Here is a 12,467-nt window from a genome sequence, read left to right as displayed (position 1 = left end):
ACACTTTACTTTCTGCATTAATAAATATATAAGAATTGTGTATTTACATTTGTATGCATTTCATTTGGAACCAATTGTACTAACGGGTAATAAAATGAGTCATTAATGCATTTCTTATTGAGATTCCACTATTGTTTATATCACCATCTGAAATGCTTCTTTGAGGCTGCTGCCTTGTACTTTGCATGTTTGATTGGCAGATCCAACATCGATTGATTTTATTGTTTCTGTTGCAAATATTATGCAGAATACAACACGCCTTTATTATTGTGTTCACATTTTTCATGTTAACTTCCAAACCTTTCCCAATTTTACGAAATCGCGCTTTCAGATGACCAAATGCATTTTCAACAACACGGCGACAAGAAGATAAATTTTTTATTGAATATTTTCACCCTTATTCTAGAACCCGAATTTTCGTAATTCGTAGCTACGTTACGAAAAATCGACATGCTGCAACCCTTGCGGAAAAATGTGCAGCATTGCCAGGTATCAGTTGTTTTTCGAACTCAGCTGTATGAAGGAAAACAAAGTGGAAAGGAATTAAAAAAAAACTCATCATGTGGTTGTTTATAGTAAAATTGATTGATTTTAAATATTTTGAGGAAAATTATGGATTCTAATGCATTTGCAGTTATAGCAGCGGAGTAAGAGCGCGCTATGGCAATGGACTCACAAAGGTATGCGGAGCTGCCGGGCCTAGTAACCATGAGCGCATCTATGTCAGTTTCTGGTTGAATTGTTGAACCACAAGCCAGAACTCCTCCTATGCCTGAAGAACTGGTTCCCAATCCAGTTAATGCAATAATAGCTTTTTCCAATCCATTGAAAACATGCATTTTGTTAGGTCCATCACCTGTTGCGCTTGCTTCTGCCTTTTGCCGCGCTTAGGGATTATAACTCTTACTAAGTAGAATTCTCCTTTCTATGTTGCCGGAGAAGAGGGGCTTCCGCATGTCAAAGGTATACAATATTTCCTGTGCATATCACAGTATATCTGCGCAGAACCAACATCGAAATTTGCAAAAAAGTGCGTAGTGCAAACCGAATTTATTAATAATTTTAAACATTTATTTTAAGTAAAGTTTTATGAGGTGGGTTTTGTCGAAGGCTGAGGTATGCTCAGCCGCTCCAGAGTCCAGGGAAGGTCCCACTAACCCCCACCAAATAAAACACAATAATTTGTGTATTAAGTCGAACACACACACACGCGGCTATCTAGAATGCCGGAAACTTGTCGTGCAGGGGAGAGGAAGGTAAATAGAGAGAGTCGGCAGTCGGTGTCGGAGATTATTCGGCGGGTAATTGTACGGCGACGGGAGCGCTACTGGTGATAGCAAGATTGGCAGTGGTACGCGTCAGTCGTAGTGAAGAGCGTTGCAATGAGAGCAGTCCCCTTGCAGTGGTGGTGGCAGCCTCAGCGGTGACGTTGGCAGTGGCCCAGGTAATGATGAGGGCGGCAGCNGAAGGTAAATAGAGAGAGTCGGCAGTCGGTGTCGGAGATTATTCGGCGGGTAATTGTACGGCGACGGGAGCGCTACTGGTGATAGCAAGATTGGCAGTGGTACGCGTCAGTCGTAGTGAAGAGCGTTGCAATGAGAGCAGTCCCCTTGCAGTGGTGGTGGCAGCCTCAGCGGTGACGTTGGCAGTGGCCCAGGTAATGATGAGGGCGGCAGCGACCTCCCGCAGTGGTGTTGTATGTGGCCCTGATTGTGGCCAGGGAGAATGCGGCCCCTTTTTACTACGACAGTGACAGCGGCCCTGGGCGGCGGTGCTTGACGTTCGCAGTAGCGATTACTGTACTCGTGACGGGTAGTAACGGCGGCCTGGGGCGACGATAATTGCGGTGGCCACAGTGATAAAGACAGTAGCAGCGGGCCCAGATGGTGGTTACAGCGGCTCTGGCTGGCGATGGTTAGCGTTCGTAGTCCTCGGTGATGATGGTGGGCGGCCCACGGTTGCAGCTTCGGCCTTGGGCGGCAGTAGTAGTAACGGCCCCGGTGATGAGCAGCGGTACGGGTCGTAGCGGTGGTGATGATTATTGCGGCGGCCCTGGACGACAGTGAGTACGAATCGCGGTTCCTTGTGTTGCTGGCGGGCGGTCCTCGGTAGAGGTGTCGGCCTTGGGGCGGCAGCCGTAGTAGCGGCCCCTGTGATAAAAGCAGCGGAACGGGCCGTAGCGGTGGGGATGATTATTGCGGCGGCCCTGGATGACAGCGAGTATAAAAAGCAGTCTTCGCTAAAGCCTGCGGGCGGTCCTCGGTAGCGATCTCGGCCTTAGGGCGGCAGCGGTGCTGGTGGTCCAGATTGGTGACGGACAACTGATCGTTAGTGCGGTCCTCCCAGGGCATCGAATGTTGCCCAGTCCCCCCGTATGTATTCGTGGCCGCTAGGCGCTGCAGGGGGGTGGTTCGCCCCCCTTCAGCGCCCGCTACCAGCGCGGTATCGTAAGCAGGTAGGGGTGCTCGGAATTGGGCAAGCTCAAACGGGTCACGCCCCCTGTCTGCTTGAGACCGTGTCCAAAAATGGGTCTAGCCCATAATGGTTTTGGAGTGTTGCATGACCTGCTTTTTGGAGCAGATATATTTTACGGAAACTCTGCGAATTTATTTTACTGTTCTGTGTGGACTTGATGTCTTATAATAAAACAAAGATCCATGAACACAAACAAAGCAAAACCTACAAAAAAATTATGACTTAAATATTATACCAAAAATCCGAAGTTCCTCTGCCACGGGTGGGACAACGTTTGTCACGTGTAGGACACGTACGAATTTTTATATGAGAAGGAGCTTTTAGTGTGGTCCATATATAAAGATAAGTTATTAAAAAATATAAGAAGCCATGTAGGGGTTAAATTCACTCACGTTTATCTTAGGATGGTGCCTTTTTTATAGAATTCTACAGGAAAGTAAACCAGCCCGATTTTTTCTTTCTTTCAAATATTGAACATATTAGTGATTATTGGTATTCACTATATCTGTCAGCTGCTTCTGACACTAATTCTTATCATGTCCAAGCATTTTGTGTTTAATATTTTGCTCCTTTTGTCGACGGATTTTTCACGAAACTAAAAACAGTTTTAGATACTTCAACAAGAAAAATATAAGCTTTCCTCGATTTATTTTGGCCGATTAAGTTCTGAACGATAGAAAATAAATTAGTTTAACAGTATACGTTCCAAGTTACCGAAAAAGTTGTTTAGAACTCCTATTAAGTCGTAATGAAATGTACCGCAGTGTTAAGTATAACGTAGCCAGTGAAAAACTAAAAAAGTTGTTTTTTGGATAATTAAGTACCCTTTCCAAAAGGATATATAACATGTTTTTCTTAGTACTGGAATCATACTGATTCCATATGGAAAAAAATAAATGATAGCTGACTTCGTTGCACAATTACCTAATAAATAAGTGTAACGTGGCCAGTGCTTTTCTTTTTATTAAAAAAATTTTGTGTTGACTTGATAACTATTCTCATTTCATTTTAGCAATAAATAACACATATTTAAGAAAGTCTTTTCATGCACAATTACGTATTGAGCATTATACTGCTAAATTTTAATAACTATTCTATTGAAATAAAGCGAAACTAACATTTGTAAAATATCCTTTGAAATCTTTATTTCTTAAGATTTTGACTATATGTAATTCAATTAGATTTTTTGCAACATATAAATCTGATAAGTTATCTGCCCATTACCTATACGTGATTGTGCTCATAACACTACAATTTTATAGAATCTGATACAAGTCTACACCAGACTATGAAAAGTTTACAAATCTATTTATTTTGTTAAAAATTGTTTATGTGAGAACTTTTCTATAGAACTGCGATAAATGCATTGACATTTTTTTTATCTAAAATTAACAAAGTTGTGNAAGAAAAATATAAGCTTTCCTCGATTTATTTTGGCCGATTAAGTTCTGAACGATAGAAAATAAATTAGTTTAACAGTATACGTTCCAAGTTACCGAAAAAGTTGTTTAGAACTCCTATTAAGTCGTAATGAAATGTACCGCAGTGTTAAGTATAACGTAGCCAGTGAAAAACTAAAAAAGTTGTTTTTTGGATAATTAAGTACCCTTTCCAAAAGGATATATAACATGTTTTTCTTAGTACTGGAATCATACTGATTCCATATGGAAAAAAATAAATGATAGCTGACTTCGTTGCACAATTACCTAATAAATAAGTGTAACGTGGCCAGTGCTTTTCTTTTTATTAAAAAAATTTTGTGTTGACTTGATAACTATTCTCATTTCATTTTAGCAATAAATAACACATATTTAAGAAAGTCTTTTCATGCACAATTACGTATTGAGCATTATACTGCTAAATTTTAATAACTATTCTATTGAAATAAAGCGAAACTAACATTTGTAAAATATCCTTTGAAATCTTTATTTCTTAAGATTTTGACTATATGTAATTCAATTAGATTTTTTGCAACATATAAATCTGATAAGTTATCTGCCCATTACCTATACGTGATTGTGCTCATAACACTACAATTTTATAGAATCTGATACAAGTCTACACCAGACTATGAAAAGTTTACAAATCTATTTATTTTGTTAAAAATTGTTTATGTGAGAACTTTTCTATAGAACTGCGATAAATGCATTGACATTTTTTTTATCTAAAATTAACAAAGTTGTGGAAACTACCGTATCTGAAATTGTCTTGGATGGCATTGGAAAAAATAATGATTCTGAAAGGATTAAAAAGAAAACACACAACATGGTACTTTAGATGAGCTTTTGCATATTTTAAGTTAATAAACATAAGTGGTTTTTGTAGTAAAGTTAAATAAATATTATTTGCGACGACAATACGAAGATTTTCCGGTCAAATATTTTAGTGCAGGATGATTTTTGACCTAGTTAGAATTTTTAAGGATAATCGAGTTTTATTTTTTAATCCTGTAATAGAAGATTCCAATTTTAGCTTAAACAGTTGTTTATGATGACAGAATAAGAATGCGAAAAAAAATGGATGAACAAAGCCTTTTGGTTAAACCCTGCCCAAGCAAACCGTACGTGTAACGTGGCCAGTATTTCGTGTAACGTTGCCAGTGCCCAAATTTTATGAGCAAAAATTTTTAAAAACCTAAAATTCACCTCAAGAAACGAATAAAGCTTATCAGCTCTGTAAACCTACCTTGACAACTGTCCCACACATAGCTGTCACGAGTGGGACCTGCTTCTCTGTTGAATTACTCTTTTCTAACTACGTGGAAACGACAATGCAATTGTGGTAAATATTTGCAATGAATTTCTAACATTATGTAACAAACAAGAAACACAACCTCAACTTCTGTAATTAAATATAACAACTTTTAGCTTTTTTGTCACGGGTTGGACAGGACCAATACTGCTTAATAATAACTCATAATATAGATAAAGCAGTCACACAATTTAATATATAACACAATTTTATTAAAAGCAGATGAGTTCTACTATATATTTTTTTTACCAAACACTTGAATTATGAATCACAAATTATTTGACAGTGCATTAAAAACAACCTACTTAAACTCAATCAAAAAATTTACTTAGAACTTAATTTCAAAACGTAAAAAAGATAATAAAAATGCATTTAAAGCTTTAATTTGTTATTTTTTGGTTGATTCAAGATTTTTACAAATGTCTTATCCACACGTTTGTTAGTATTATAAAGAAAATAATTTTTGCACTGAGGTCCACTTTCCCATGGAACCTCCCTTATATAAAGCAGTGTGGATAAAAATATACGCATGTATGTATATGCGAAAGGCAAATTTTTTTTTTTTTTTTTATTTAAAAGAGAACTAATTATAAATAACTAATCCACTTATAAGATTAAGCACTGGCTACCAGGGCCTTCGGCTCTTAATACTAAAACATTGGTAAAAAAAGAATATGTATTTAGTAAGGATATTTAGTTGTATGTGATGTTATATGTCTCTGATGTTACACAGTTTAAGAAATTTATTAATAGCACTGATGTTATTGATGTTTGTAGATTTGAGAAGTTCGGAGGGTCTCTTATTCCCAAAGGTAGACTTCCTTGCTAAATCCAGTGCATTACATTCGTCAATGAAGTGAATGACTGATTGGGGGGCCGCGTTGCAATGGTGACAGCTTGGTTGATCGGTACCGTTAAGAATNTGATGTTTGTAGATTTGAGAAGTTCCGAGGGTCTCTTATTCCCAAAGGTAGACTTCCTTGCTAAATCCAGTGCATTACATTCGTCAATGAAGTGAATGACTGATTGGGGGGCCGCGTTGCAATGGTGACAGCTTGGTTGATCGGTACCGTTAAGAATATAGCTGTGGGTTCTTGTAGTGTGGCCTATTCTAAGACGAGTGAACGTCTTGATGTTGTGGCATAAACAGTCTGATGGGTAGATAGGTTTTACACCGGTTGGATTTTGATCTCTGTAGTGGTGTTGGTAGCTATTCCAATCTCGTAAACGCATTTGATCGTAGAATTTTGTTATATGTTCTTTTATGTCTTTTATAGTATAATAAGGAAAGGACACCAGCGGCTCTCCATTATCTTCTTTTGCATGTTTATCTGATATCTCATTGCCTTTTATACCAGCATGCCCTGGTACCCACATGACTTTTATGCTATTATCGTTCCGGAAGAGTATATCGCGTATATTCTGTATTAGCCATGAATTATTTGCTGATTTTTGAAGTGCGTCAATCGTTGATTTACTATCGCTACATATTATATGTTTTTTTCTTGTTTTTGAGGCATAAAGAACCGCTTCGTGAATTGCAGCAGACTCTGCTGTAAAAACCGAGCAATATAATGGCAAAGCACCGACCATTATAGCGACACCCTGATCGTTTGACACTGAAACGTGGTAGAAGTATATGTTTTTGATCCGTCGGTATAAATGGGTTCCCATTCTGGTTTATAAAACTCGATAGTCTCGCTGAAGAGTAGACAAAATTCGTTAGAGCTGGTTTTTAATTTCTGGTGTTTCGACAGAGTGTTTATAAAAGAAGGTTTTGGAGACAACCATTGTGGATGGTCAGGCTCGACGAATAATTCGGGTGTTGATATTAAATTGAGATCATTGATCAGGGCCATGCATTGCATGAGGGTAGACTGCTTGTTCGATGCATTTATCCTAATTGTAGACGTCTCGAGAATGTAGAAAAGGGTTTTACTCCTACAGTGGAGAATCCTCGGTAGAAGCATCATGGTGTTATATTTAGTTCTTTGCTGAATGCTTGGTAGGCCTGCTTCGGCTAAGACGGCTTTGACCGGAGAGGTGGGGAACGCGCGTATGCTTCTTCTTACTGCTGTGTGGTAAGGCCCTTGGATGAATGCGAGGTGAGACTTTGCGCAGTGTCCATATATCACGAGTCAAAAATCAATTTTTGATTTATATTATTTACAAGATTGGACATATGTATGTGACAATGCTTAGATGTTAAATATTTAATAATGTTAAGTCTAGATATTAAATTAATTCTAACATATTTACAATGTTCCTTGTAGGTTAGCTTTTTATCAAAAATTAAACCAAGTATTCTGAGTGTATTAGTGTGAGGGATTTGGACGTTAGAAAGGGATAGGGTAGAAAAGGAGTATTTTTGCTTTCTGCAAATGTGGAAGGTTGAGCTTTTGTCAGCTGAGCTGATTTTACAACCAGACGTTTTTGACCAGTTGGAGATATCGTCTAGAATAATCGTAAAAGTTTCTTTCATAAGAGTAAGATCTTTGAAAGCCGAAAATATTAGGACATCATCAGCGTAAATTAAATGCTCAACCGTATGGCATTGGGATAATAAGTAGCTGAGTTCATTAAAAGCAATTATAAATAAGGTGACTGAAAGAGGTGAGCCTTGTGGTATACCATTGTGCAAGGGGTATGTGTTAGAGTTTTGATTATTTACACTGACAACAATTTTACGATTCAGGAGGAAGGCCCTTACGAAACTATAGATTTTGTCTCCAACATTCCAGCGTTTTAATTCTCGTAAAAGTATGTGAGCACCAATTCTATCGAAAGCCTTTTCAAAATCTAGACTAAGAACGGACAAGTGGTTTCTCGCGGAGAGCGTTGACGAAGCACAGTGTTCAAAGTACAAAAGTGGGTCAATGACATCGAGACCTTTTTGAAATGCGAATTGGTTAGAGCTTATCAACCCTTTTTTCTTGGCGTACCACATAATTCTCACGGATATAATTTTTTCAAGCACCTTAGATATACAGGGTATTAACGATATAGGTCTAAAGTTAGGTACAGAATTATTTTTGTTAGGTTTGGGGATAGGAATAACAGCAGATCTTTTCCATTCTTGTGGAAGTGTGCCTTTGTCAAAAATTCTGTTATACAAGCATTGGAGTCGGAGTTTAAAGATATTTGGAAGGTTCTTTAGGAGGGAGTAGGGTATTTTATCCGGGCCGGGAGAGCTACCCGACATAGTGAAAATTGTCGAGTCGAATTCGTGCAATGAGATTGCTGATTCGATTAGTGAGGCAGTAGGACAAGGTGCCGGGTTATGGTAAGTTTTAGAAGTAATTATTGTAGTGTATCAGAAATGCATATCTACATAACAAAGTTCCACACGCGCCAAAAGTGCATTAAAATTATTTTGTCGGTAATACGGTAGACAGACGGAGAAAATTAATTTGAATTAATAAGCGTAAATGCAAAGTAAAATTTTACCCTTACAGACGGCAGTAATGCGAATAAACCAGCCGCAAGGTCGTGGGTTCGAGTCCCACGGCCAGTATACTTTTTTTTATTTTTTTCATTCTTTTTTTTATAAGTTCTATATTTTTTTACGTTACTTTCAGTTAGTTTTTGTTGAATTTTTAACAAAATTCCTCTCTAAAAATTAAAATTAACTAATAGTAAAATAAGAAATGTGATATAAAATAGAGCAAATGAAAATAAAATAAAGTAGAATTAAATATATAAATAAAATAAAATAAAAAATATAAAATAAATAATAAAAACAAAAAATGTTTCGCAATCGCTCCAACCGAGTATCGAACCTGGCAGCTACAGGCTTGTAGCTCGCAACTCTCACCACTCGGCTACCGCGTACGCGAAACTCGACTGCTTCGTTTGCTTTCTTGTACAAAAGACAACAACTGGCCGTTTTTACCAGTGCTGTCATCGAAAATTCCCCGGATCCGAGTTAATTCCCAAAAATTTCGTGCATTTGTTCGGCTGCTTATGCTCATTTTAAAGAGGAAAATGCATGAGTTAAAGCAAATTAAGGCTGGTTATGCAAATAATTGTATTGTAAATATTATGGAATGCTTAATTTCTGCTTACACTGCATTCTCCCATAAGCATATTTTGCTAAGCTAAGCCAATATGCATATGTATGTGCTTAAGTGTCTGGCTGCACATACATGTGTTTGTAAGACTAGTATGTAAGAAGTATAATAAATAAGTGTTATAGTAAATAAGAACACAGAATTAAATAAGTTTAAATTTGTATAAATTAGGAAAGAATTAATAAATAAAGAACAATATTCGATAAGCGCTAGACTGCGCCACAACAAATTATTGTCGTCTTATTACATGGCGATCCTGCCTTGACTTAATCGGCAAACTGCTTTTTATATTGGCAGTCTGCTTTTGTCATAATCGGCAGGAAATCCAATGAAAAAAAGGCAAAATATCCTGCCAGATCTAGCGGCAACTTGCCTTTTTATTGTGGCAAGCTGCCTTTAAGCGGCAAAAGATTTTGCCAGATCTAGCGGCAACTTGCCTTTTATAGTGGCAAGCTGCCTTTAAGCGGCAAAAGATCCTGCCAGATCTAGCGGCAACTTGCCTTTTCTAGGGCAAGCTGCCTTTAAACGGCAAAATATCCTGCCAAATCTAGCGGCAATGCCTTCGTACTGACAGAACACAGTTAGTAGCTGACGTAGCTGTTAACATAAAAAAGCTAAACATCCTCGCCAACCGGGCAACGTTTCGACCTAAAAATAAACAAGTTGGTGTCCATTGCCAAGGGGCAACCTCATTTCGGCGAACAGGAGGCCGCTATTTTCATCACCGGTTTGCCTCAGCACAAAACTGCGCTGAACGTGCTAATCAGAGGCTCATACAAGCTTATTTGAAACTTTACAATGGGAAACTCCAGGTAAAAAGCAACCAGGAAGATGACTCTATATAGGCTGTTTAGCCAAGCAAGAAATCCAGACGGGAAAAGGAGAAAAAAGGTATCGTTAATTTAATATCAAAATAATAATTATTAATATTTTGGCAACCTAACGGCTGCCTATTGATTGGCAAGAATTGAATGATTCTTGCCGTTATTGAAATTATTAAATATTTAAATTGAATACTAACAAAATATTTTGGCAACCTAACGGCTGCCTATTTAGTGGCAAGGATCGAAGATTCTTGCCGTTTATTACATGGCCGTTTATTGCTAACAATTTATACCTAAATTATTTAATATTCTATATTTATTTTTATAAAATGGGTGGACAAACATCAAAAATAGATAAGCCTAATGCTAATGTAGTAAACTTCATTGAAATAATAGATCATAGCGAAGCATTAAATACCATAAAGGTAATGCTTTTGATTACACTGTGAGACAAATGGTCAGTGATCGGGAAGGGTTCAAACTACCGGGGAAAGTTATATCGGTAAAAAAGAAGTTATACGTGTCCCGGCGTTTCTCTGGGTCACGTCTAGGAATCGAGATATATATATAACTATCATATAGGGGAAATTGTCACCTTTGGTGGTCTTTTTTTGACATAACTCGAGAACCACTAGTCCGATTTTGCTCAAACAAATTTAAAAAAATTAAAAATTACAATTCCTTTAATCTGTTCATATAACGTTTTTTTTTTTTTATTTTTGCCTAAAAATTAAAATTTTTTTTTTTTTAATTCATAAAAAATCCAAAATGGAAAAAAGTGTCACGTAAAGTCACATAACCTATGAACAAAATGAGACATACATCATAAAATTTAATATTTTAGGCAAAAATTATTTTTTTTCTTCATACATTTATTTTTACCGGCAAAACTGTTGATTATATAGAAAAACGTTATATGAACAGATTAAAGAAATTGTAATTTTTAATTTTTTTAAATTTGTTTGAGACAATTGGGCTAGTGGTTCTCGAGTTATGTCAAAAAAAGACCACCAAAGGTGACAGTTTCCCCTATATGATAGTTATATATATATCTCGATTCCTAGACGTGACCCAGCGAAACGCCGGGACATGTATAACTTGTTTTTGACCGATATAACATTTCCCGTTGGTTTCATCCCATCCCGATTTTGACTGTCGCATAGTGTTATTAGTATTGCAAGCTGCATAAGCTTATTTTTAAAGATTTACTCTGACATAATAAATTTCTGAAAAAGAGGTACATGAGCCGTGCTGACGGTCTAGATAAGATTCAAACAAAATTTTATTTTTTTTTACTCTTTCTCCTAGCCTCCTTTCCTCAATGAGCAAATGGGAAGAAATTTTTAAGGCACTCGTAGAAGAAAAAACTACAGCAGAAAAATCTTACAAGTGCATAAACAAGAATATAAAAATAAAAGCAGAAACAGTAGTGAAACATCTCACACTAATATTAGATTCATTAAATAGATTAGGTTCGGCAATACGTAGTGTAAATTGCCAACTAACTAGCAGTCACCAAAAAGAGGCATACCAAATATTTTCTAGTGTTAGGGACCAATTAGTATCCTCACTAGCAAGATATAACATAGAGGAGACAGTACCAATTACAATCGAACAAAATATACAAATAAACTTTAGGACTTGTTGGAATCCCCCTCCGACCTAGACGAAGAACAAAAAGGAATCGAGTGCCAGATACTAAATTCCCAAACAACAAACGTCAAAATGGCACAGACAACAGTAGAATTCATTAAGACAGCTTCGTCAATTCTACCTGAATTTGACGGTAAGCAAGAGAACCTACATAGTTTTTTAGATGCTCTTGATATCCTAGAACAAATCAAGGATAGTCATGATTCATGACTCATGAAGCCATAGCAATTTCAATGATAAAAACCAAGCTAAAAGGTACAGCAAGAAACTTTATAGGAAATGAAAATTCAATCCGAGAGATAAAGCAAAAATTAAAATCGACTATTAAAGGTGAGTCAGTAGAGGTTTTGACAGCAAAACTACTGAACATACAGCAACGTAGTAAAACTGCCAACCAGTATACTACTGAAATAGAGAAACTAACCAAATCATTAGAAGGAGCATACATATCTGACGGATTAACCCCAGAATTAGCAACCAGATATGCTACACAATCAGCTGTAAAAGCCATGTGCAAGAATTGCTCTAACGACAAGGTAAAAATGATAATGCAAGCAGGAACGTTCACATCCATGAACGAGGCTATATCAAAATTCACAAACAGTTGTACTGAAATAACGGGTAGCCCAAACTCAGTTTTGCACATACGCCAACAAGGCTACTACCGCGGTAGCTTCCGCAGAGGTTACCAAGG

Source organism: Rhagoletis zephyria, unplaced genomic scaffold (genome assembly GCF_001687245.7).
Source record: "Rhagoletis zephyria isolate East Lansing unplaced genomic scaffold, Rhagoletis_zephyria_1.1 Rzeph_scaffold_01124, whole genome shotgun sequence".
Taxonomy (NCBI): domain Eukaryota; kingdom Metazoa; phylum Arthropoda; class Insecta; order Diptera; family Tephritidae; genus Rhagoletis; species Rhagoletis zephyria.
Note: the sequence above shows the minus strand (reverse complement) of the source record.